Below are 26,171 nucleotides of genomic sequence, written 5' to 3'. Positions count from 1 at the left end.
TCATTTCCAGGTTTGCTTCTATTTGTGTATTCTTTATTGCTTCTATTATTTTTCTGCATTTTTAAAGGATTTATTTGTTTCATATTTAAGGGTTTCTACCTGTTTGATTGTGTTTCTTTAAAAGTTTTATTTCCTCTTTATAGGTCTCTATCATCTTCAAAAGATGAGATTTTATGTCACAGTCTTGTTCTTCACATGTGTTAGGATTCCAGGGTTTGCTATAGTCAGAGAACTGTGTTCTGTTAATACCATATTGCACTTTCTTCTGTTCATAATGTTCTTGTGCTTGTGTTTCACAATCTGGTTGTGTCTGATGTTGGTCGCCTTGGTAGTCCATGGTAGTAGTAAGTCTCTGGGACTGGTTGTACCAGATATCTGCAGGCCCTCTGGGTAGGCAGGCAGATCTGTGTGTTGGTGTAGCATGTTGATTCATGATTACAGGTCAAAATAAAATATTTATAAAAGAATCACAAAGATTATATGACATCTTATATAAAGTTATAACACAAAATAACTTTGAAATGTAAGAAGAAGCAGACATTCCTTCGACAGTTGCTTGGTCATTGCACTTTATCATAGCAACAGAGACCTAAGAAAGAAGTTTCTCAGACTCATTTCATTATGTTCCTGACTGCTTATCCTTGTCTCTTTGTTTGCTTTCTCCATTATATTATAATCTCTGTATTGTTCCCTTAATCTTGCTTCTATTCTCTAATCTGCCCCACTCCTCTAAAATCTCTTGGTTTTTCTTAGTGAGAGAATCCCTGAATATTTTTATTACTTTTACCTATATTTACTTATACCTGTATATGAACACCTCACAATTAGAAGCTGTAATCTGAACATGAAAGAGAATATATACTCTTCATCTTTGTAGGCCTAGGTTAATTTTTATTCTGTTTTTTTTTTCTTTTTAAGATTTGTTTATTTATTTATTTATTTATTTTTATTTCATTCGATATATTTTTTTAATTTACATTTCAAATGATTTCCCCTTTTCTGGTCACCCCACTCCCCAAAAGTCACATAAGCCCTCTTCCCTCCCCCTATTCTCCCACCCACCACTTCCCACTTCTCTGTTCTGGTTTTGCCTTATACTGCTACAGGAGTCTTTCCAGAACCAGGGGCCACACCTCCGTTCTTCTTGTACCTCATTTGATGTGTGGTTTATGTTTTGGGTATTCCAGTTTTCCAGGCTAATATCCACTTATTAGTGAGTGCATAGCATGATTGATCTTTTGAGACTGGGTTACCTCACTTAGTATGATGTTCTCCAGCTCCCTCTATTTGCCTAAGAATTTCAGGAATTCATTGTTTCTAATGGCTGAATAGTGTATTCAACACTCCATTGTGTGTATATATACCACATTTTTGCATCCATTTTTCTGTTGAGGGATACCTGGGTTCTTTCCAGCTTCTGGCTATTACAAATGAGGCTGCAGTTTCTATTCCTATTGCTAGTAAAAAAAATTCTGATGAAAGCAATATTAGGAATAAAAAATAAACTTTGTCTCATACTCTATGATATATTCCATTAAGGTGGGTTAGTGAAGGAACTAAGAGTTGAAAGTCATTTACTATGCATATATATCCAAATTTATACATACCGAAGAACTAGAACTTTCCATCTTATTTGAAATGAACAGCTTATGCACAATATTGTCAAAGAAAACAACCTTAAATTTCTAGCAATATACAACAATTAAGCAAAACAACCTTAAATTTCTAGCAATACATATTTATCAACCTAAATCTGTTTCTCTTTTGATGAAAAGCAATAACAACCTACCACCCTAGGTGATAGCAACCAAAACCATCTAGCCTAACATAAGAGACTGGATGTCTCCTGCTGAAATGGGCAATAATTCCTGTTTGGAGCTTAAGAGAAGAAATGTTTGTTCTGAAAAAAAGGTAACTGTACGTTCTGTTATCCAGTGTCTGTGTTGTCTATTCAGTCTATATGTTGTTATTAATTTCTTCAAAGTAGTTACTGCAAACTCTCTGCTAATCTTTATTGGTAAACCATAATGACATAATCTCAGCCTTTGTAAAATGTAGTAGAATTTTGGGTAAATCTGTTGCTAAAAATTGATGTACCTTTTACTCTATCTTTTATAATTATTAGAAATCTCTCCTGCATATGCCTTCAATTTGTTACTTTGTTTATGAGTTAGAAAATCCATTCCATAATATTATCTTCCCTTTGTATAATAAGCTAGGTTAGAGGAGAGTTGGAGGCAAATGAGCAAATTACAATCAAGTTTAGCATCAATTTGATTCACATATGCATTTTGCTTTCTTTGTCCTTCAAGAGTTAACTTTTTTCTGCTTCTGTTGTTAGACTGGACTATTTAAATTTGAATATTGATGTAATGTTTAAAACAAATTACTTTACACTTGTGCACTTAATCCAATTGTAGGCTTCAGCCAATTAACATCTCTCATTATTTTTAAAAAATTTTTAAGTGTTCACAATTGGTACCTACAGATTAGTAATTTTTGTGAATAGATTAATTGTTGAATGATTTTATAACTCAAATAACTACATGAATCTCCTCATCATATTTTTTCTACAGAAATCATTAACCCACAGCATGCCAGAACTCACTGTGCTACCTTAACCATACTCTCTAAAACATCTTTGTCATAATCAGCCAAAAATGACATCCATGTAATGATAATCAATTGAGAAAATTGCTTACAAATTATTTTGAATGGATGCTTCAAAAATATTGACATAAAGTTGGACTATTTAATATTCACTGTGGAAGTACCTTCAAGTGGTTACTTTTTATTGGATGACTTTTGTTCCAATTATATATTGAGAAAGGAAACTTTCCCTGTATGTGCATGCAAAGGTACTGTGAAAGGGACATCTTCCAAGTTAATTATTATAGGCCATGATCTCTGCAAGAATATAAAGGAAGTTCAGGATGTAAAGGACCTATTGGTTGAATTACCTTATTAACTGCTCTTAAATCTATTAACATCCTCTCTTTTCTTAATTTCTTTCTTTCTTTCTTTTTTCTTTTTTTCTTTTTTCTTTTTTACAAAAATCACAGGGTATGTTAGGCAGGGTTCTCTAGAGTCACAGAGAAGTATGAATGGGCTCTATACAGTAAGGAGAATTTTTTATAATGACTTAAAGTCTGTAATCTAACACCCTAACAATGGTCATCTCTGGGAAGTCCAGAGATCTAAGAGTTCTAATAATTCTTCATTCCCACAAGGCTTATCCCTTTTTCCAATGTCCCTATGTAGGTCTCTTAAGGAAGTGTGGCCCAGATTAAAGGTGTGTATCTCCATACCTAAATTTGGGTCTCTTTTTGTCCCAGGCTGACCTTGAACTCAGAGATCTCCTTGCTTTAGTCTCCTGGGATTCATTGCCACTATGCCTAAAGATCTCCATGCCAAGATCCAGGTCAGACATTTGTATCAATCAGCCTCAAGATTTGGATCACAGGTGAGCCTTCCAATTCTGGACTGTAGTCCAGTCCAGATATAGTCAAGTTGACAACTAGGAATAACACTTACACAGGGGTATTCCATGGGCTGGTAGAATCTTCTATTTATGCTGATCCTCTATCTGCTCTTGCACCAGTTATTCAAGTGCCTACAGGATTTCTTGTCTTAGGAGTCATTTCTCTTTCCTTACAAGTCTGTTTGATAAAAATTTTAAGGGCAAGGTTGTTGGTATGTGGCCTCTTTTTATAAAATTTGAAGCTCAATCCCTGGAATGTCATATGTGTAGACAATGGGTACAGCTTATGATTGTTCTCAATCATCTTTATCAATACCTCCCAGAAGCATCTACTATATGACCTATAATTTTCTCATTGTTTTCCCTGAGATTGTAGGAATATTTGCTTGCATTCCCCATTATTGTAAAATTTCCCTTCCCCCACAAACTGATGGGCATGTCCATCATGTAAGACCTCAACTTCCCTGTTCACCCTTCTGGTCCCACAAAGCTAATCTGTCAGATGTTTTGTCTTATTCCTAATAATTTACCATTTTTATAAATTATTTTTAAACTTTCTGAACTGGCTAAGCTGGACTTCAAGACTTTTGGAAAAGTATAATAATGTCAGTTCCTTTATATCCTGAAATTTTTTTGCATCACTTTTTATTTGTACCACTAATTTGGGTCTCTGATCATTAAACACTTTTTGCCAAAACAAACATTTTTCAATACTCCCCAAAGTCCTTGTTTTGTCTATTGGAGTGTGTCTTGTCCTGGATTTAAGAAAAGAACATCAGCTGAGTAATTCTACCCCTGCATTAATTTGCATTTCCTTTTCACATATGCCATGATTTTTGTTTCTTCCTTGCTATTCCCATCTAATATACCTGGATTCACAATAAAACCTTGAGAAGTTAATCCATTTTTTCTTATCTTACATTCATATTCTGACTGTCCCTGTGATTAAAGGGCCATAAATACCAGTGGTCAACTTGTGATATTCAACTTTTGTGGACATTGTAAGACATATATCTGTGGCCATATTCAAAGCTACACTTCCTTCTGTAACATGTACAAGATCAGAAACACGTAGTTTTGATTTTCTTTGCCTTCTTGGTACCTCTTGGCTGACTAAAGGAAGATAGCTCATTGTTTTCTGTGTTGTCTCGAACTAACAAGACCCACTGTTCATTTACAATCATTTCACCAGTATTTGCTATTTCCACAGAAACTACAATACCCTGGTTCATAGCAGCCAGAAACTGCTTATTCTCCTATACAAACACCACTTTCCCCAGAGTCAAACACCATATTCCTCTGCAAATTTGATCTCTAAATGTTCTAGCCTTCCAAGTTTTTGGAAATGATGAAATTTCCTACAATTAAAGCATTAGTAGACACTTTGGTTCCTGAGATGTCTAGCTAAAATTTGCCCTATGATATCAGCATACTGCTCCTGAAAATCAGTACCAGTTTTCTCTTTTATCCATTTGTCTATTGGGGGTCTTCAGGATTTAAATGGTCTTATTGCTTTCTTACATTCATATTTTGCAATTAAATTGACAAGATTTTTATCAATGATTGTCTGGTCTCAAGGTCTGATATGCCTCTATTTACAGCTGAATCTAATCTCTGTTTAGAAAAATATCCTTAAATGTATCTACAGGACCCTATATTACCTTAGTAAGTGAGGTGGACAGATCATATTTATTTTTATAGGTAAGCATAGAACTACTACCAAGTAGTTTGTCTTTAGTAATATTTATACCCCTTGATATATTATGTTATTCTATTTTTATGACTTCATGCCTCCACAACAACGATCTTAATTGTTGACTAGTTTCTGGCTCAGCTGACATCAATCCCTTCCAGTCTTAAGGAATAACTCCATGCTGCATAGCTGAATTAGGTAACATTTCTTTAACAAAAGGAGAATGCAAGCTATACAATTTGATAACCTCATTAAAATTCTTTATATCTGCTATTTCTATAGGATGCTATTTTAAGTCATTATAAGCATGTTCACTATCATTTGCATGTATATGCTACTCAATGACTGAGAAGGATAAAGGAGCCTGTATAGTTCCAAGCAAATTCTCTAGAGGTGCACTAGGCAGAACCCTAACCCATTGCCCCTGCATCATCTGATCTTCCTGGCCCCTTGCCTCATTCAGGTGCTTTGGTCACCTAGTAGTGACAGTGCATAGAGCAGTGTGAGGGTCACAGATTGCTCTTCAGCATAGTTTACTTTCCTCTTTCATTATGCCATAATTCCTGGTCTCAGACATAAAGCCTGAACCCTGTTGTTCTCCTCCCACTGATGTTTACTAAGCAATTCAAACTGTCCTAGCAAAGTCTCTAACATAGACAACTCTGAGATCTTCTCTAACCAAAGATAATTCAGTGACCATTCTCAATTTTTAGTCCCACTCAATCTATTTCAAAATGATGTACAAAGACTATGAAGCAAATCCATTAAACCTCCTCTGGGAGCAAAGCAAAAGGCTATCCATCAGCAACAGCTGTTATTTTGCCAACCTTCTCAAAAACATTTTGAACACATCATAATCTGCCTTTCCCTCTTCTATTAGAAGCAGGCTTAACTATTATTATACATAAGTCACACTGGGCACTACTTGTATGCTTAGATTGTTCAAAACCTACTTTAGTAAGTTTTCATAAATGTTTCAACCTCCATTATAGCCCACTAGACAAAGTTAAAGGAGAAATATGGGCAACAGGACAAGGGGGATGTGGGTTTCTTTAGACACAGTTCTTTGGGGCAGTTCCAATCTTGATTTTCAGGATATGAGTTGCCCAGTCAAAAAATATAAAACATGAAACAGCAGTTAAATATAATCTGCAAACACCAAACATAAATCAGGAGCACTTGGCTCAGACCAGAAGAAACTGCAAGGTAGAGGAGAATAAGGCTTTGATTCCCTGAAATCGCAAGAAACAGCAGGAATACAAAGAGAAGTTGTCTGACCTGCTTTTCTATTACAATGTCACAACAAGTAAATATCAGTGAAGAGCAGTAAAGAGTTGCAAAGTCATTCCAGAACATCATCAGCATAGGTCAGCAAAATGTTAAAGGTGAACTGATCCAAGAGCATCATCAGCAAAGTCCCACTAAGGGATGCAGGTTAAACCAATGCAATAGCCTCATTCACTCTCTGATTGGTTCTACTTATACACATTCCATACATTACATGTCTTCTCAAGTGTCTGCCTAAGGAAAACATCTTAAGACATCGTTCAGTAAAACATAATATAACATAACTCTGTCTCTAAGGAAACAAGACATTTCCATATTAGAGAGATTTTTGATGTTATCAAGATATGTATATTACACTGCACCCTTAAGCTTACCCTGTAAAGCTCAGCATTTTTGTGATTCATAAGAATTGTAGCTGAGTAGGACTACTGGTTACTTCCTAACCACAAAATTTTTCATTGAATATTCAGTTCCTAAGTGGGGAGGTTTTATGTCAGATCTTATGCAAGTTTTGTGAGCCCTGTGTCAGAAATGTACATTTCCATAATTAATGGGGACTTACTTTACACCTCTGGGACAAAGGTTATAGATAAGAGCAAAACCAATGGGCATGTGTTGCATAACCCTGACCAACAATTCAAAAGTGTTTTCAAGTCCAGAACTGGTATTCTTATTAGATAGTCTATGGCTCTTGGATGGAGAATTGTCAACCTAGATGTGGCAATCTCATTCAAATTCTATATGTGTATGTGTATAAAGATTTATATGTATTATAGGCAATTTTAGGTAGGTAATAGTATGATTACTATGACTTTTTTAGATAATTTCGCTGTTATTTTACACTCTCCTACATAGAGATCTGCTCTTTCTATTGCCTTTTTCATATCACTTGTACCATTCTAGTCTCCTAAATATTGCTCTAGCTCCCTCACTAATAGTACAGTTTTACTTTCCTAGGTTGAGAGGTTACTTATGATTTCATAATCCTATCTGAAGATTTGGGGCTAGAAATCTCCAATAAGACAATCTGAATTACCTTATTCAATGTGACCTTTAAAAGATTATTTAATTAATAAATTCATTATTTCATTTTTCTTTATAGCTGAATAATATTCAATAATCATTACCGATTTATAATTTAAAGACATTTGAGTTAGTTGTTGTAAAGAAAGAGAAACAATGAACAAGTATTTGTAAATACTGTTAGTCCCTTGGGCATGTAGTTATGAGTGGGATAGATAGCTGCAAAAAAATAATTAAAGCACACCTGTAAATGGATAATGATCACTATGAGAAACCAGCACCCCTAATTTGGAATAGAATAGGAACATACTCTCATGGAAGTAGATGAGCATGCTTTTAGTTTACCTTCCAATGGTTTCCCTGGGCCCCAAATTCTGTATTACTATGGTATGGGAGCAGACAAAGCCTATGGCAGAAATATCATAGAGGCTTACTGCCAATCCTACTTTTATGCCAGAGTCAAGATCACAGGAACAAATGCTGAGGTTATGCCTGTCCAGTAGAAATTCCAAATAGGAACCTGGGAAGGGATGTGCATGAAATATCAATTCCCGATTGCTGATTTCATCTTGCATCATGTGTGCAAAGACTCTAGGGTAATAGCAAACTTTTCCCCAAACCCCATTCCTAGCAACTAGAATGATCAAGGCTGACATACCAAATTTTGTGCCAAGGCCAAGAAGGAGGACAATGGTCTAAAGTATATTGGGGTGGGGGGGCATTGACAAATGAAGTAAGAGGCACAAGTATCATATCCACATCTAGGGTCCCTAAGGGTGCCTAGAAAATGGCTGGATGCAACAAAACTTCCAATATCAATGACTTTTCTGCTGGTGCTGCCAATTGCAGTGCCAGCATCTGCATTCTCTAAACTGTCAGCCAGGAGAAAGGTTACTTTGAAGATCATCATCCTTTTCCAATTATGACTCCTATGCACTGAGAGAAGACATTATCTGTACTTCCATTCTCAATGAGACTGGCAACAAGCCCTTCCAATACAATGACTAAGCAGTGGAGAATTACAGTGATTTTGAATCTTCCCTAGTTCATCCCACTCTAACTCTTCCCTCTCCCAGTTGTCCACATTGTAATTCAAAGAATGGAATACCAAGGTCTTTTTATTCCTCATGCTTTGCATGTATTGGTCAGAGTAGAAGGGTCAAATGTATATATAATGTGTGTGTGTTTGTGTGTGTGTGTGTGTGTGTACCTATTCATTGGGGCCCAAGTTTGAGTGAGGAGAATAGTTAGAACTGAGGCTCTCCTGAGGTAGGAATTGGGTTGAAATAAAAGGAATTTTGGTTATCTAGGCTCAAATTCTTCATTAATTTTTAGGGTTTACCTGAAATAATGTGGGTAGATGAGTAGATGTTGGAAATATAGCATGTGGCATGCCACTGCTCACCACAACATGACCCTGTGTTTAGGCTTAGAAGATGCTCTTGTCAGCAGGACACAAACTAGAGCAACCACAAAAGTAACTCATAATAAGAATTGTCTCCATCAGATATGTTGGCATGTCTTTCGGGATATAGAAGGGATCAGCCCTACTATAAGTAGTAACACATCTAGGTAGAAAGACCTGTGCCATATATATATAAAGCTGGCATAGCTCATAGGTAAGGAAACAAAAATTATGCGTCAGTTGCTGATTGAGCTCCTGCCCTGACTTCCTTCAATGTTAGACTAAGACCTGGAGATATAAGTTAAAAATAAACCATTTCTTTATGAACTTGCATTTACACACAATGTTAGCAAAACTAAATAAACCAGAATAATATATTTCCATGGATCTTTCATTAAATAAACTTTCTTTTATTAGAGAACATCTCTTGAAGTTCTCTAATACTTTTAAGTAAAGGGGAGAGCAAAACCATTAAATTATAGCGGTTGATATTTTACCCATTGAGATAAAATAGGTAAAATAGTTATAATAATGTGAAACAGTAGATCATATAAAGGATTTCATTGTTTCTCAATTTTAATTTTATTCTATTATATTTTATAAAATGGGTAAGTTTAATAAAAGAAGTTTCAAACATTTATCAAACAATATACACATATGACAATCTAAAAGCTTGATACTCTGTGTTTTGAAAGGTTACTATATCTTTTCTTATTATTTGTTAAATATTATTATTGGAAAACATTTAAAAATATTCATTTAGCTGATTCATTCCTTAAAGACATTTATCTGTTGTTTATTTCTCTCCTTTTATTCAAAATAATTGTTAGCAAATGTTAACATATTTTACAATGACATTAATCATGTTTAAAGATTTATGGTAATGCTACATAGTCTCAAAAATCTTCTGATAAATCTACATTAAATCTTAATGATTTATGGTTTCTTTCATGAGAAGTGAAGAAATCACCATCAGGCATTAACAGAAAAAGTGTTACCTTGTAAGAAGTATTTGTAGGCAAACATGAAATTCCTTTATTAATGTTCTTCTATTTAAACATACTTCAAAACTCATTTAAATATAAACATTAAATTACAGTTATTTCTGCCTATAGTAGATATTTTGTAAAAGAGCAAGTTTAAAAACAATACAAAACACAACGAAAATACCAAAAAACAAAAAACAAACAAACAAAATAAACAAACAAAACTTTTGAAACTGTTCCTATACTTATCTTGGTGCTTAGTTTGGAGTACCAAACAAATATTTGTGGAATTCATGAATACAGGTTTCCTTCTATGGTTTTTCCAACTTAGGCATTATTTATAATTTGGATGCAAACAAAGTCAGTAATTATTCTCAGCATGTTTCCAGTTATTTATCTCTGCATCTTATGCCCCACCCACTATGCACTACAAAACTCAGAAAAATCTTGAAGAGGATGGTTAAGGAATTTAAGAACCCGAGGATGAGAGGATGGGAAAGATTGATATACAATGCTGTATTCTGGCCATGACATGGCCATTGTATTCATGAAATAAAAGCAGTCTGGTTATTTGCATAAGATAAATAGCACAAATAGAACATACAAAACTCTGACATGTAATAGAGAGGGGCTCACTCTCTTAGTTAGGGTTTTACTGCTGTGAACAGATACCATGACCAAGGCAGCTCTTATAAGACCAACATTTAATTGGGGCTGACTTACAGGTTTAGAGGTTCAGTTCACTATCATCAATGTGGGAACATAAAAGCATCCAGAGGGGCATGGTACAGGAAGAGCTGAGAGTTCTAAGCCTTTTTCTAAAGACTGCTGGGAGAAAACTGACTTCCAGGTAGCTAGGATGATACTCTTAAACCCTCCACACACAGAGTAATGTCTACTCCAACAAGGCCACACCTAATCTAACAGGGTCATATCTTCTAATAGTGCCATTTCCTGTGCTGAACATATACAAGTCATCACATTCTACTCCCTGGCCCCTATAGGCTTGTCCAAATATAAGTCTAGCCATACCTGGTACAAAATATAACCTAAATATAACAGGGCTACACCTTCTAATAGTGCCACTTCCTGGGCTAAACATTTACAAACCATCACATTCACCAAGCTTATTCTATACTAAACAACTACTGGAGATTGATAGTTGTAGGGGAAGGGGAAATATTTTATTTCATTTTGATTTTTGATATGCACAGTACTAATTAAACTTAGAAGATTTAAAAATGACAGAGATGTGTTGTATATATGTAGGGGAGATAAAAAGTAGAAATGAGTGACTTAATGAGCAAATTTCATTATATTTGTTTATCAAATTTTCAAGGACAAAATATATAAAAATAAATGCAAAATGAAGCTGAGTCAGAATGCAAAATTGATTTAGTCATGTACTTACTCTTACAGTGTATATTTTAAAAACATATCTTTTGAGATGACTTCGTGTACCTTTACATATGTGTTTTTTAGATATATGATATAAATACATGGAACTAACACAAATAAATATGAAGGCTAAAAAACTTTTTCAGTGTAGGTCTTACTGAGTCATATGTTACTCTGTTAAATGCTTTATTTTAAAATTTGTTTCTGTATATTACCTTGTATTTATGTTAGGCAAATGTTTGTTGCACAAACTTATGCTGATATGTTTTATCACCATGAGAATTTACATTCTTTTCTAAAAGCATAAGAGTGGGCAAGGAACAAACTGGGAAAGATTTAGGGTTTGTAAAACCCAAAGTTCACATACTAGTGATAGGATTCCTCTAATATGGCCACATTTAAACCTTTCCAAACAGTTTCACCCACTAGTGGCTAGGAATTAAAAATTTATAAACCGACGGAGGTCAATCTTATTCCAACCACCACACAAAGAAAACAAAGTACTGAATTGAATATATGGTATGCATCTGAACAGAGATTTCTCCAAAGAATAAAGACAAATGGTTAAGAAATGTTTCAGAAGGCACTCAAATCCTTGGTCATCAAAAAAAATTACTTTCGTATTTCATTTAGCACGACTCAGAACATATGAAAGTAAGAAAACTTAAAATACTGGCAAGAGTATGGGAAACTGAGAATCTTCATCCACTGTTGTCCAGAATTCAGTCTTGTAAAGCCCTTATGGAAATAAGTAAGGAAATTTCATCAAAAGCTAGAAAGAGAACTGTCATATGACCCAGCTATACCATTTATATGCACATAATTAAAGGAATATGTTCTATTATAGGTTTACTTACTTATCTATATTTTTGCTGTTCTAATTACAATTGTCATGTAAATGTATGCAGCCTAGATATCATCAGTAGCTTAATAGATAAGGACAATATGGTATATGTATACAATATTTTATAGTCTCTTATTTGCTGCAAAATTTGCAGTAAATGTTCCAGATCAGTGGACAGAAACCTCCCTAAACCTACAGCCTGCTTGCCTTCTAGGATTTCCTCTGTAATCAAAGAAACAGGTAAGAATCTCAACCAAATGCCCTCTCCATCTGGGACAACCATGGGCCCCAGTTAATTAGGGATGACCCACCTCCCTACCACCATACCCCATCTCCATACACTTCTTCTGATTGGCCTCATACTCTGGCCATATCAATTGGCCAGATACCCTCCCAAACCCCACAGCCTATTTGCCTCCCAGGAGTCCCGAAGTAACCAGAGACATAACCCTCCTTCCTCTCAGGAGTTTTGCAATAAACAGGGACACAGGAGTTCTACTCTATCAAGAGAGACAAAGGCCCACCCTAACCAGAAACAGAACTGCTCGGCTCTAAGGAGGCCAGCTCTTGCCACAGACACCCAGGCCAGTTAACACCAGAGAAAGCTAAATGTCCAGAGGCAAGCTCAAGAACATAAGCTACAGAACCCAATGTAATTTGCCAACACAAGAACCTAGTTCTTTCAACATAGCAAGCCTTAGATATACCAACATGCCTTAAAAGCAGAATAACGATGCATAATCACATCTCACAAAAATGATACAGGCCTGTAAGGAGGATATAAAGAAATCCCTTAAAGAAATAAAGAAAAACAGAGGTAAACAGGTAGAAGGCATTAAGGAGGAAACAAAAGAGTCCCCTAAAGAAATACAGTACGATACAATCACTTAGGTGAAAGAATTGAATAAAATGGTCCAAGAAAGTAAAAATGGAAATAGAAACAATAAAGAAAAGAAAAAAGGGAGCCAAGCCTGGAAAAGGACAAGTTACAAACGAGATTAAGAGATACAGATGCAAGCATCATCAACAGGATACAAGAGTTGCAAGAGAGAGTCTCAAGCATAGAAGATATTATAGAAAATATTGACATATTGGTCAAAACAAACAGAAAATGTAAAAAGCTCATAATCCAAAATATCCAGGAAATTCAAGACACAAAGGAAAAATCAAAGTTAAGAGTAATAGAAATATTGTTGTGACTAATTTTAGCTATCCTGGGTTTTTTGTTATTCCAGATGAATTTGAGGATTGCTCTTTCTAACTCTGTGAAGAATTGAGTTGGGGTTTTGATGGGTATTGCATTGAATCTGTATATTGCTTTTGGCAAAATGACCATTTTTAACTATACTAATCCTGCTGATCCATGAGCATGGAAGGTTTTTCCATTTTTTGAGGTCTTCTTCCATTTCCTTCTTCAGAGTCTTGAAGTTCTTGTCATAAAGATCTTTCACATGTTTGGTAAGAGTCACGCCAAGGTACTTTATACTGCTGGTGGCTATTGTGAAGGGGGTCATTTCCCTAATTTCTTTCTCAGCCTGCTTATCCTTTGAGTATAGGAAGGCCACTGATTTACTTAAGTTGATTTTATAACCTGCCACTTTGCTGAAGTTGTTTATCAGCTGTAGGAGTTCTCTAGTGGATTTTTTTGGGTCACTTAGGTAGACTATCATATCATCTGCAAATAATGATAGTTTGACTTCTTCCTTTCCAATTTGTATCCTTTTGACCTCTTTATGTTTTCTAATTGCCTGAGCTAGTAAGTCCAGTACAATATTGAAAAGATAAGGAGAAAGGGGGCAGCCCCATCTAGTCCCTGATTTTAGTGGGATTGCTTCAAGTTTCTCTCCATTTAGTTTGATGCTGGCTACCGGTTTGCTGTATATTGCTTTTACTATGTTTAGGTATGGGCCTTGAATTCCTGTTCTTTCCAATACTTTTAGCATGAAAGGATTCTGAATTTTGTCAAATGCTTTTTCAGCATCCAATGAAATGACCATGTGGTTTTGTTCTTTGAGTTTGTTTATGTAGTGGATTGCATTGATGGATTTCCGTATATTGAACCAACCCTGCATCCCTGGGATAAAGCCTACTTGATCATAGTGGATGATCGTTTTGATGTATTCTTGGATTCGGTTGGCAAGAATTTTATTGAGTATTTCTGGGGTGTATCAGTATCCCTGACCTCAAGCAATAGTACAGAGCAATAGTGTCAAAAACTGCATGGTATTGGTACAGTGACAGGCAGGCAGATCAATGGAACAGGATTGAAGATCCAGAAATGAACCCACACACCTATGGCCACTTGATCCTCGACAAAGGGGCTGAAAACATCCAATGAAAAAAAGATAGCCTTTTCAACAAATGGTGCTGGTACAACTGCAGGTCAGCATGCAGAAGAATGCGAATTGATCCATCCTTGTCTCCTTGTAGTAAGATCAACTCCAAATGAATCAAGGACCTCCACATAAAGCCAGACACTCTGAAACTAATAGAAAAGAAATTGGTGAAGACCTTTGAGGACATCAGTACAGGGGGAAAGTTCCTGAACAGAACACCAATAGCTTATGCTCTAAGATTAAGAATTGACAAATGGGACCTCATAAAATTACAAAGTTTCTGTAAGTCAAAGGACACCATCAAAAGGGCAAATTGGCAACCAAAAAATTGGGAAAAGATCTTCACCAACCCTACATCAGATAGAGGGCTAATATCCAATATGTATAAAGAACTCAAGAAGTTAGACTCCAGAAAACCAAATAACCCTATTAAAAAAAATGGAGTACAGAGTTAATCAAAGAATTTTCACTTGACGAACTTCGGATGGCAGAGAAGCATCTTAAAAAATGCTTAACTTCATTAGCCATTAGGGAAATGCAAATCAAAACAACCCTGAGATTTCACCTTACACCAGTCAGAATGGCTAAGATTAAAAATTCAGGAGACAGCAGATGTTGGCGAGGATGTAGAGAAAGCAGAACACTCCTCCTCTGCTGGTGGGGTTGCAAATTGGTACAACCACTATGGAAATCACTCTGGCGTTTCCTCCGAAAACTGGGTACCTCACTTCCAGAAGATCCTGCTATACCACTCCTGGACATATACCCAGAAGATTCCCCAGCATGCAATAAGGATACATGTTCCACTATGTTCATAGCAGCCCTATTTATAATTGCCAGAAGCTGGAAAGAACCCAGGTATCCCTCAACAGAAGAGTGGATGCAAAAAATGTGGTATATCTACACAATGGAGTACTATTCAGCCATTAGAAACAATGAATTCATGAAATTCTTAGGCAAATGGATGGAGCTGGAGAACATGATCCTAAGTGAGGTAACCCAGACTCAAAAGATGAATCATGGTATGCACTCAGTGATAAGTGGATATTAACCTAGAAAACTGGACTACCCAAAACATAACCCACACATCAAATGAGGTACAAGAAGAACGGAGGAGTGGCCCCTTGTTCTGGAAAGACTCAGTGAAGCAGTATAGGGCAAAACCAGACCAGGAAAGTGGGAAGGGTTGGGTGGGAAAACAGGGGGAGGGAAGGGTGCTGATGGGACTTTCGGGGAGTGGGGTTCTAGAAAATGAGAAATCATTTGAAATGTAAATAAAAATATATCGAATAAAAAAAAGAAATAAAAAAAGAATAATAGAAATAGAAAAAGGTGAAAAATTCCCAACTCAAAGGGCTAGAAAACATCTTCAACAAAATCTTAGGAAAAAAAAAAAAACTTCCCTATCCTAAAGAAAGAGATGGCAATAAATGTACAATAAGCCCATAGAACACCAAATAAGTAGGACCAGAAAAGAAAATCCTGTCAGATAATAATCAAAACACTAAATGTACATACCAAGGAAAAAATAATAAAAGCTGTAAGGGAAAAAGGTCAAGTAACATATAAAGGCAGACCTATCAGATTACACCAGACTTCTCAACAGAGACTCTAAAAGCCAGAAGATCCATGTCAGATGTCATATAGACCCCAAGGGAACACAAATTCCAGCCCAGGATAATATCCCCAGCAAAAATATCAGTCATTATAGATGGAAAAACCAAGATGGAAAAACTCCATGACAAAATCAAATTTGAATAATACCTTTTTACTAATTCAGCCCTATATAAGATACTGGAATGAAATCTCCAATGTAAAGTGTAACTACATCCAAGAAAACATAAAAAATTAAATATTTATAAAAACACAAAGGAATAGACTCATACACACATAATACCACCTCCAGCAAAAAAAAAAATAAAGGGAACTAACAATCATCTATCTTTAATATCTCCCAGCATCAATGCACTCAATTCCCCAATAAAAAGACACAGATGAATGGTCGGGATAGATAAAAAGGATCCAGCATTTTGCTGCATTCAAGAAACACACATCAATGACAAAGACAGACACTACCTCAGCCTAAAAGCCTGGAAGAAAAGTTTACCAACCAAATGTTCACAAGAAATAAGTTGGACTTGCCATAAATCAACCATATTTTATCAAATAGTATCTGGAAGAACTTTTCATAGTTATCAAAGGAAAATTAGACCAAGAAGAACTCAAAATTTTGAATATCTATGCCCCAAATGTAAAAGCACCCACATTCCTAAAAGAAACTTTAATAGATTTCCAAAGACACACTGAACTCACACATTAATAGTGAGAGGATTCACTCTCACCAACAGACAGGTTCTAGAAGCAGAAACGCAACACAGACACAGTGAAACTAATACAAGTTATGAATCAAATGGATTTAGCATCTGTCTATAGAACATTTCATCCCAAAACAAGAGAATATATCATTTTCTTAGTACCTCATGGAACCTTCTCCAAAAATGACCTTATAACCAGACATAAAACAAGCCTCAGCAAATACAAAAATATTGAAATGATCTCATTAATTCTGTCAGATCATCATGGACTAAGGCTAGACTTTAACAATATAAACATCAGAAAGTCCACAGATTAAAGAAAACTAAAGAACTCTCTGTTCAATGATAACTTGGTCAGGGAAGAAATGAAGAAAGAAATCAAGGACTTTATAGAATTAAATGAAAACAAAGACACATTATACTTTAACATATGGGAGATAAAGTATTAGGAGGAACATTCACATTACTAAGTGCTTTTGCTTGTTTGGATAGATCCAAAACAAGCAAATTAACATCACACTTGAAACACTAGGTCAGAAAGAAGCAAACATACCCAGGAGGAGTTAATGGCAGGAAATTATCAAATGCAGGGCTACATATCCTTTTGTGGCATCTGTGGGAGGAGTGGTCCTTGATCAGATAAAGGTTCAATAGATACCCCAACACAGGGAAATAGAGGAGAGGGAGGTGGGAGTGGGTTGGGATAGGGGCATATATGTGGAGGCAGGAGGTGAAAGGAGGGGTTGGGGGGTTTTGGGGGAGGGGGGAATCTGGAAAGGTTTTCCCATTGGTAATGTAAATGAAGACAATATTCAATAAAACATATAAAGGAAGAAAAAGAAGAATGGATACAGAAAATGTGGTTCATTTACACAATAGAATATTATTCAGTTATTAAAAATGTGGAAATCATGAAATTTGCACGCACATTGATGGTTCTAGAAAATACCATGTGGAATGAGAAAAGTCAGATCCCTAAGGACTTTCATTGTATGTACTCAAATATTAGTGAATATTAGCCAAAAAAAAGTACAGAATACTGAAGATACAACCCACAGACCATACCAAGTGTAACAAGTAGAAAGGCCCAAGTAAGGATGTTTCAATTCCACATAGCAGGGGGAAGAAAGTAATCACTGAAGTAAGAGGGAGGGAGAAACATGGGTAGAGGAGGGGAGGTAGAGGGGGAAATGGTACAGGATTGGGTATGGGAGGCACAGGAGAGAAGTCCATTGGGCCAAAGAATGAATGGAAATAAGCAGCATTAGGTGGTAAGAGGTTGGGGGCCCAACTAAAATGTACCAGAAACCCGGGAAGTGAGGTGAGAGACTCTAAAGACTCAACTGTTGTGATTTAGTCAAAATGATCAACATTGAGTAAGGGAACTCAAAGAGTCCACCTGCAGTAGGTAGACAGTGCCTCAAGTAGAGGTGCAGGGTTATTAACCCCACAGTGAAAATTTCTGACCCAGAATTATTCCTGTCTAAAAGAACTGCAGTGACAAAAAACAGGGGAAGACATTGATGGAAAGGCAGTCCAGTGACTGGCCCAACTTAGCATTCATCTCATGCGAGGGCAACAAGTTCTGACACTATTACTGATGCTATGGTGTGAGTTCCGAGTTTACCCTGGCATGGAAGTCCTCTGGGAGTCCTTACCAACAGTTGATTGAGACAGAAGCAGATGCATACCCAACCATTGAATTGAAGTTGAGAACCCTGTGATTGAATTAAGGGAAGGGTTGAAGAAGCCAAAGAGGAGAACAACCCTATAGGAAGGCTAGCTGTCTCAACTTATTCAGAACCTAGGGAGCTCCCAGAGACTAAGCTATTATCCAGGATCATATAAGGATCAGTCTGAAGCCCCGGACTCAAATATACCACAGAGATTTCTTAGTGGGAAAAGATGAGATTTATCCTCAAGAGACCTGAGGCCCCAGAGAAAAGGGAAGCCTAATGGGGGAGCCACCATATCAGAGGCAAGGGGGAGGAGGAATGGCATTAGAAATTATGGGATGGGGGACAGAAAAGGAGGAGCAACAACAGGAATGTAAACAAATAAAATAATATTTTGTGAAAAGCTAAAAAGCACTATTAAACGGGGGGGGGGGGGAACAATTGCAAGTAACTGGATGAAAAAATGAGTCAAATAACTCATATTCCAAAGGACAACTGAAACATGTTTCTACTTACATGTTGGTCTTACTCTTGAAGAATTATATTTATATGTTTCATTTAGGGTATTTGCAGAGTATAGAAAACTACAAAGAGGACATTTGGGAGAAGGTATAAAGATCTTAATAGATGGGTTGCCAAATGTATTTTATATGAAATGGTAATGCTACTGACTTTGGTGGGTTTAGAACAGAAAGGACAGGAGAGTCATGAAGAGGAGGGAGTATAGAAATGAATAACACCAAGGATCCTTGAGAGAGCTGTATGAAGACCTACCATTTTATAACACAATCATATGTATGTATGTATGTATGTATGTATGTATGTATGTAGTATGTATGTACATATGTGTGAGGGGGTGTGTTTACTTGGTGTGAGATGAAATTGCCCTACAAGTGTCGAGAATACCTCTTGAGTTCTAGCTCCTACATGATGATCTATTGACAGCTTATGGTTTTCAAAATAAGAAGAGTCAGTTTCATTAGAGAGGTAGTTCCTTGTAGATTGAGCATGCTTTAGTAGATAGCTGGAGAGAACCACACCCAAGAGTATACAGGAAACACACATTGGACTTGTTTTTGTTTTCATTTTTGTTTTTTTAAAACAAATATATGAAGCTGCTGGAGGTAAGATGGTGAGTATGACTTTTAGGAGAAGATAGGGATAACAATAGAGAGAAAATGTCAACAAAATGCAATATATGAACTTATGAAAGAATTAATAAAAATCCTTCAGAGAATAAATAATTTTATGCTAGCCAGTTCTCATGTTGTGGGACATTTACAAATACATTGGAGTATTTTAGGCATGGAATACAAATTATATAAATTTTCACATAAATTGTATAATAACTGTAGCCTAAATGTGTCAGTATACAGTACTTTTTTGTATGTCTCTATTTTTAATACCACTATTTTCCAAGTATAAATTTTCCATTTCTAACATCATTCTGATGTTAGAGTATCATCATTCTAAATTTCAGAGTAATTCTATTGTTACATTAGGTATATTCAAGTTCTATAGCATAAATTCCTTACACTGTTTAGTAGCCATTTGGGTAGTCAATAAGTTTCAATGAAAACTTACTGAAAACCCTAGTTACTAGGCACATTATTTGAGACCACAGTGATAGCCAGGGCATAGCACAAGCAAAGTAAACAAGAGACTCCAAGTTGGTTTGGAGGTAAACAAAGGATTAACCTCATAAACAAACAAGCAAGAACCAAAAACAAAGGGATAGGTGGAAGAATTATGAGACAGCAGACCTCTGTAAATTCAGAAAATTGTTTTGCTGAATTTGTTCTAGTGGAAAATAAACAGTAACACACTAGAGGTTTTAGCAGAGTGTGATGAGAGTTTCTAGGGTGAGAAAATGCAGGTGTCAGCTTCCAAAGCCGGTTATTCATGTAGACATATGGAGCCCCATCTTTTTTAACTAATTAGTTAGTTAGTTAGTTTATTTACATCCTGATGAAAGCTTCCCCTCCCTCCTCATCTCCATGTCTCCATTCTCCATTCTTCCCTATCATGTCAGAAAAGGAGGGGCCTTCAATGGTATCAATTTGCTTGGCATAGCAATTTGCAATATGACTAGGTGCATATTCTATTTTGGCTAGAGAAGTCATCCCAGTTAGTTGAAAGAAGGAAATCCAAAGGCAGGCAACAGTGTAAGTGATAGCCCTTTTCCTACTGTGATAAGTTCCCTATGAAGACAAAGCTATATAACTCTTACATATATAATGAGGACCTAGGCCTGTCCCAAGCTTGCTCTCTGACAGTTCAGTCCCTGAGGACACTTCTTGCCCAGGTTAGTTGATCTTGTAAATTTTCCTGTGGTGTCCTTGGACTCTCTGCCTCCTTACTTCTTCCCATACCCCATCTTCCACAGGATTCACTAGCCTCCACTTAATGTTTGACTGTTGGTCTGTATATCTGTTTCCATCTATTGCTGGGTAAAGCCTCTCTGATAACAGTTAAACTGGGCTCCTGTCTTTATCAGCAGAATATCATTAATGATGTCAGGAGTGGACTGTCTCTCATGACTTGGGTCTCATACTAGGTCAGGCTTTTTCTCAATTTCTGTTCTATCTTTACCCCTGCACCATGTTTAGAAAGGAATTACGGGTTGAAGATTTTGCAGGTGGATTTGTATCCCAATCTGTCCCATGGTATCCATTTTAAATTTTTTCTTGTTACTCAAGATGGTTGTTTCAGGTTCTATATACCCCGTTTCTAGGAATCTTAACTAAAGTCATCCTTATAGACTCTCAGAACTTTCTGTTACCCTCTGTTTCTATCTCATCCCAGAGATGTCCCCACCTATAGCCCCATCTAATAGTATGTTGGAGGGCCTTTAACTTTCTATGAACAGAATTAAAAATTTCTTGAACTTTCAGTTGGAGCCTATTTTTATAGCAAGCAGCTAACTTGATAAACAAATGTTTAAAAGTGTTTCAGGAGCTGTGCTAGTTGAATGTAGGCCCTGGGGGCATGAAGTACTAGCACTTCAGTTGGTATTTGGAGTGAAAGGCACTTAGAACACTGCCCCTGTGTTGCTCAGTGCTCTGATGGAGAACTAACATATCTGAGTGTGTAACTCAGAGACACTTAAAAGTCTCATTATATGACCCAACGGTTGGTCATACTTTACACCTGGATGTCTAAAATAAAAATCTGTCCCATGGTATCCATATTAATATTCAATTCAGGGCTTATCTTTTCCTTCTGAAGTACTATTTCTGATCTATCAAATCTTTGTTTATTCCACAGAAAACAAGGGAAAACAGCCTCTTAAGTATCCTTAATAACATACAGGGATTTTTTCAATGCATGGGTAGCAGATTTATAAGACATATCAGGGTTTCTACAAGGTGATGATAGTTATTAGGAATTTTATATCATGAAACATATCCTTGGGAAGAATTAAGCCATGTGAGATGGCTAAAATTAATTAGGTTGCTCCTAATCAGCCAGATGGAAATTAAGGTTCATAGAAGATGAAGTTACATTCTCTGTGGAGGCCATTACTCCCTGTCATGCGTCTGCTACATTGCAGATGCAGAGCTACTGAGATGACACTCTTTTAAAGACCCTCCCCCCGTAATGTTATCATACAGCAATTCATCTAGAGACCATTAAGACCTGCTATTGTCAAATTCATTTTAAAGGACCCTGCTGTATCACCTCTCCTCTAATGAAGGCATTTTCATATTAAGGATCACAAGATGAAAAACAATGCTTGATATGATATTTCTTGAACATTTAAAATCTCTGCACACTTAGAAATTCCTGAATTCCAAAATCTTAATTTCTGATCTCACCCATGTAGGCAGGACTGCATATGCTCACAGAGAGCGAATCAAATATATTCCACATAATGAGATATAATTTAAGTGAGCAGATAATAATTGCTATCATGCATCTATTTTCTAGAACATATTCTTAGGGATTTGTGTTTCATCACCTTTGATTGTTACAATATTACAGCAAAGGAAGTAGATTTGAAAAGCATACATGCCTTGTGACTAGAGTTTAAGTTTATAACAACTATGCCGTTCTGACTTGTATTAAAATTTAAGTATAAGCAGTTAATACCATTTTTATCTGAATTTAGTTAATAATAGACTTATTCTTTCCCACTTTGCTGCATTCCACAAACCTAGAATTACTAGGTATGTAATGCATCCCTTGTATTTGCCTCATATCATTCTTACAGCATTTTTTATTATATCCACTGAACAGGTTCAATCTGTCAGGCATAATTGTTGTATAAAAAGGCATAGAAGACTCAGATGTGAATGAGCTCAGAGTTTGCCTACAAATATTGCATGAGCAGTGGAAAGACAACACTACCAAGGTAGGACAACAGAGACAGCACCACACAAAGAGGGCCAAGCTGAGGGGACAGTAGAAACAAAATGGAAGAGAGGCCCCAGAATAAAAAGGATAGATAGAGCTGAGCCTGCCTACAGCTGTGCATCTAATCAGTGCTCTTTTCAAAGGATCCAGAGCTATTGCTGGGAAGAAGCCTGTGTAACGAGAGGAAGCCATTCTGTGGTTAAAAAAAATAAATCTTCAAATACAGCTGGGATAACAAATACATTCTGTGAATGGTTGTTTTGATTTCTTTGCCAAGAGCCAAGAAAGGGGAAAAAAGAATAACTCGGCAGATTTTCTGAGATCTTGATATTCCAAGTCTTGATATTGCTAACTTTGCTTCAAAATTAGCTTTTTTTTTAAAGAAGGAAATAATGTTTCCTTCTCTCAACATCATCTTTGCTCATGCTCAAGTTGTCAATATCCATTATAAACAGGCATCATTTCCTAGAGTAATGTCAAATCAGTCTGTCATATCCAAATAGAATAGCAAAATGATGTGCTATCCTGTTCTTGTTTGTGTGGGTAAGTGTGTATGTATGTGTGTACATGAACCTATATTTACATTCACAATATATATGTATGCATATACTCATATAACTATGCATCGATTGTCCACTGATAAGTTCAAAATGGGGAGATCAAAAATATTCACAGAAAAATGCTTATGGTTATTTTCTTGCCATTCCCTGACAAATACAGTAAATATTTTCCCAGTATATGAGATATTAAAGGATCTACATTGGCTGGGTGCAATTAACATGCCATTTACCACATCCAGGTTGTGGTACCAACAGTGCTTCCTAAGATATCCTAAGAATATAATACTGGTATCACCACAAGAGAATGGGGAGGGAGAGAGAGAGAGAGAGAGAGAGAGAGAGAGAGAGAGAGAGAGAGATTAGACTAATTTTATTTGAGACTTAGTGAATTCCAAGAAATAATGTTTCCTTCTCTCAGCAGCATCTTTACTCATGCTCCATTATAAACAGGCATCATTTCCTAGAGAAATGTCAAGTCAAATGTGGTAAAGTCTCGGGAGTTAGGAAGAGCTAACAGGTTTCTTCCATTTTGAATGCTGTCTGGCTTTACTGGCAGAAAAGACCGACACTGCAGTCTGCATGTGAAGGCAAAGAAAAGTCAATGGCTTAGCTTGAAGGTAGTGAAGCAAATGAATTTGTTTTCTGTAAGGAAGGTTCATGGTTTTCTTTCTTTCATTTCTTCTATTTAGACTCTATCCTATTTGAATCACACTCACTTAGAGAGGAGAGGTGTTTGATCAGTTAGCCAACTGCCATTAATCTCACTTGCAAATGCTCTCAGAGAAAGCCCTAGAAGCATGTCTGAAGACAGATCATCTGGGATTACTTATATGTATATATTGCAACTTCTCTTCAGATGTAGCTACTCAGAACCTGGGGTAGAACACTGCATCCAGGGTTTGAGGACGCAGTGTATATCTCAATCTGAGTCTCCTGTTGTTCATCCTGTTGAAACTCTAAGTCAGGTACACTTTTCAGAATGATTAAAATAGAAAATATTTCAAGTATTGGTATGTGTCGTGAGCAATTATATCTCTTAAATATTGTCTATGAAATAGAGAGTGGTATATCATTTATAAAAATTCTTGGTGGCCTCTTATATATTAAAAAATATGGTGGTAGTCAATAGTGCAAGAGATCAGAGTCCAGTAGGATGACTTGAATTCAATCTGTGGTATCATATGACAAATCCAAGCATGGTCACAACACACGTAGAAAAGACAGTTAGATCCATGGCTACTCTTGGCCAGCTATACTAAGAGTATTTTCCAGTTCCTCTCAGAATAAAAGAAGATGCCTGTGCCTGACTAATAAATTAAGTTTACCCTCTGTCCCCAAATGCATGTGGCATTGCACAACAGTATGTGTGCACATGCACACACACACACACACACCACAAACACAATTGGTGCAAAAAAATGAAAACAAATAAACAAAAGCATTTCTTATGGGTTAATGGTTGTAGGTTCTGCACTTGAACCTAAACTGGGTGACTGAAAAATTCTGGAATATACGTAAACCTAATTTCTCAGTAACAATATAATATGATGGCTTATGTGGTACTCTAAAGAAACTTCTGTAAAGAAGCTCTTTTTGGGGGAGTTGTGAATTCACTTGTCTACTTGTCTTTCTTTCCTGGATGGTTTTTCCCTGTCTCGGGTGAATGGATAATCTCATTGTGGGAAGTATGCTTATGCTTGCCAAGTTTAAGTCTCAATCTTCTCTTCATGGGCAAGTGGTTGCATATTTTTCCTCTTCCTTCTTCCAGTTCCGGCTACAGTTTGAAGATGAGGATCCCTTAGATCAAATTTTGGAGAAGGGAGGAGAGCAGACAGAATGGTTCAGAATGGTTAACATGGCAGGGTCTGTACTACACTTTGTCCTGGTTTCTTGTGCTATCTTCTATAACTTACTTGCGAACCTAATTAATGTGTAAGGAAAACAAAAGACAGCAGTGACAAGAACAACAATGAAACGTGTATAGTTGGGATTTTGTAATGTGTTCTAAGAGTCTCTATTTCTATGTGATTATTTTAATGTGTTTTTTATATATGATTAAGGAGGTAATACCACATCTTCATTATAGATTCTTTTGATTTTCACAATTATTTTATTTAAGGTATATACTTATAGATGGATATTAATTCAGAAGCATGGCTCTTCTGGCAAGGGATTATATCCAAAGACCTTCAAGGCCCATAGGATCGTGCTGGAATGACATATCTTTAATTGCTCTGGATAGAATACAGTAAGTCTTTCATATATTCATTTAATCCCTAGTAATGAAGGAGCAGTTATTTTTTAAAAGAAAACAGAAATGTTTGAAAGTGTCTAATTGAGGGCAAAGCAAAGTGAAGAGACAGAGAAAGATTTGACAGAATGAGTCAGGGATAAGATATGCCCAGCTCTCACAAGAACAGACAGGAAAGAGAGGCAACTTAACAGAACAACAACACAGACATATACACACACAGAGACAGAGAGACAGAGACAGAAAGAGAGATAAAGAGAAACACAGAGAGACAGAGAGACAGAGACCAAGAGACAGAGAGAGGAGGCAGTTTTATGGGGACAGTTTTAAAAGGACAGGTTATAGGTGAAAACTGAACCAGGCAGAGAATAAGGAGCCAGAAGATTATTACAGTTTGGCAAAGTTAATTTGAGGCCACCCAGAAAAAGTTAGTCAGATGCCAAGAGAAATCTGTTTGAGTCAGTGAACTTGGACAGGAGTTTGGGCAAAATTAGTTGAGTAGAACTAATCACCCTGAGTTCAGAAAGGACTAGTAAGGATGAGTTTACTCAGCCATAAGC

The 26,171-nt window shown here is 36.4% G+C and overlaps 1 pseudogene; it reads left to right on the top strand.

The window, feature by feature from the left end:
• Positions 1 to 3,391: 3,391 nt before the first annotated feature.
• Positions 3,392 to 8,492, top strand: LOC127696794 (glutamine synthetase-like; annotated as a pseudogene).
• The last annotated feature ends 17,679 nt before the right edge of the window (positions 8,493 to 26,171 follow it).

The sequence above is a fragment of the Apodemus sylvaticus genome, chromosome 11, assembly GCF_947179515.1.
Source record: "Apodemus sylvaticus chromosome 11, mApoSyl1.1, whole genome shotgun sequence".
Taxonomy (NCBI): Eukaryota; Metazoa; Chordata; class Mammalia; order Rodentia; family Muridae; genus Apodemus; species Apodemus sylvaticus.
Note: the sequence above shows the minus strand (reverse complement) of the source record. Positions and strands in the feature narration are given on the sequence as shown.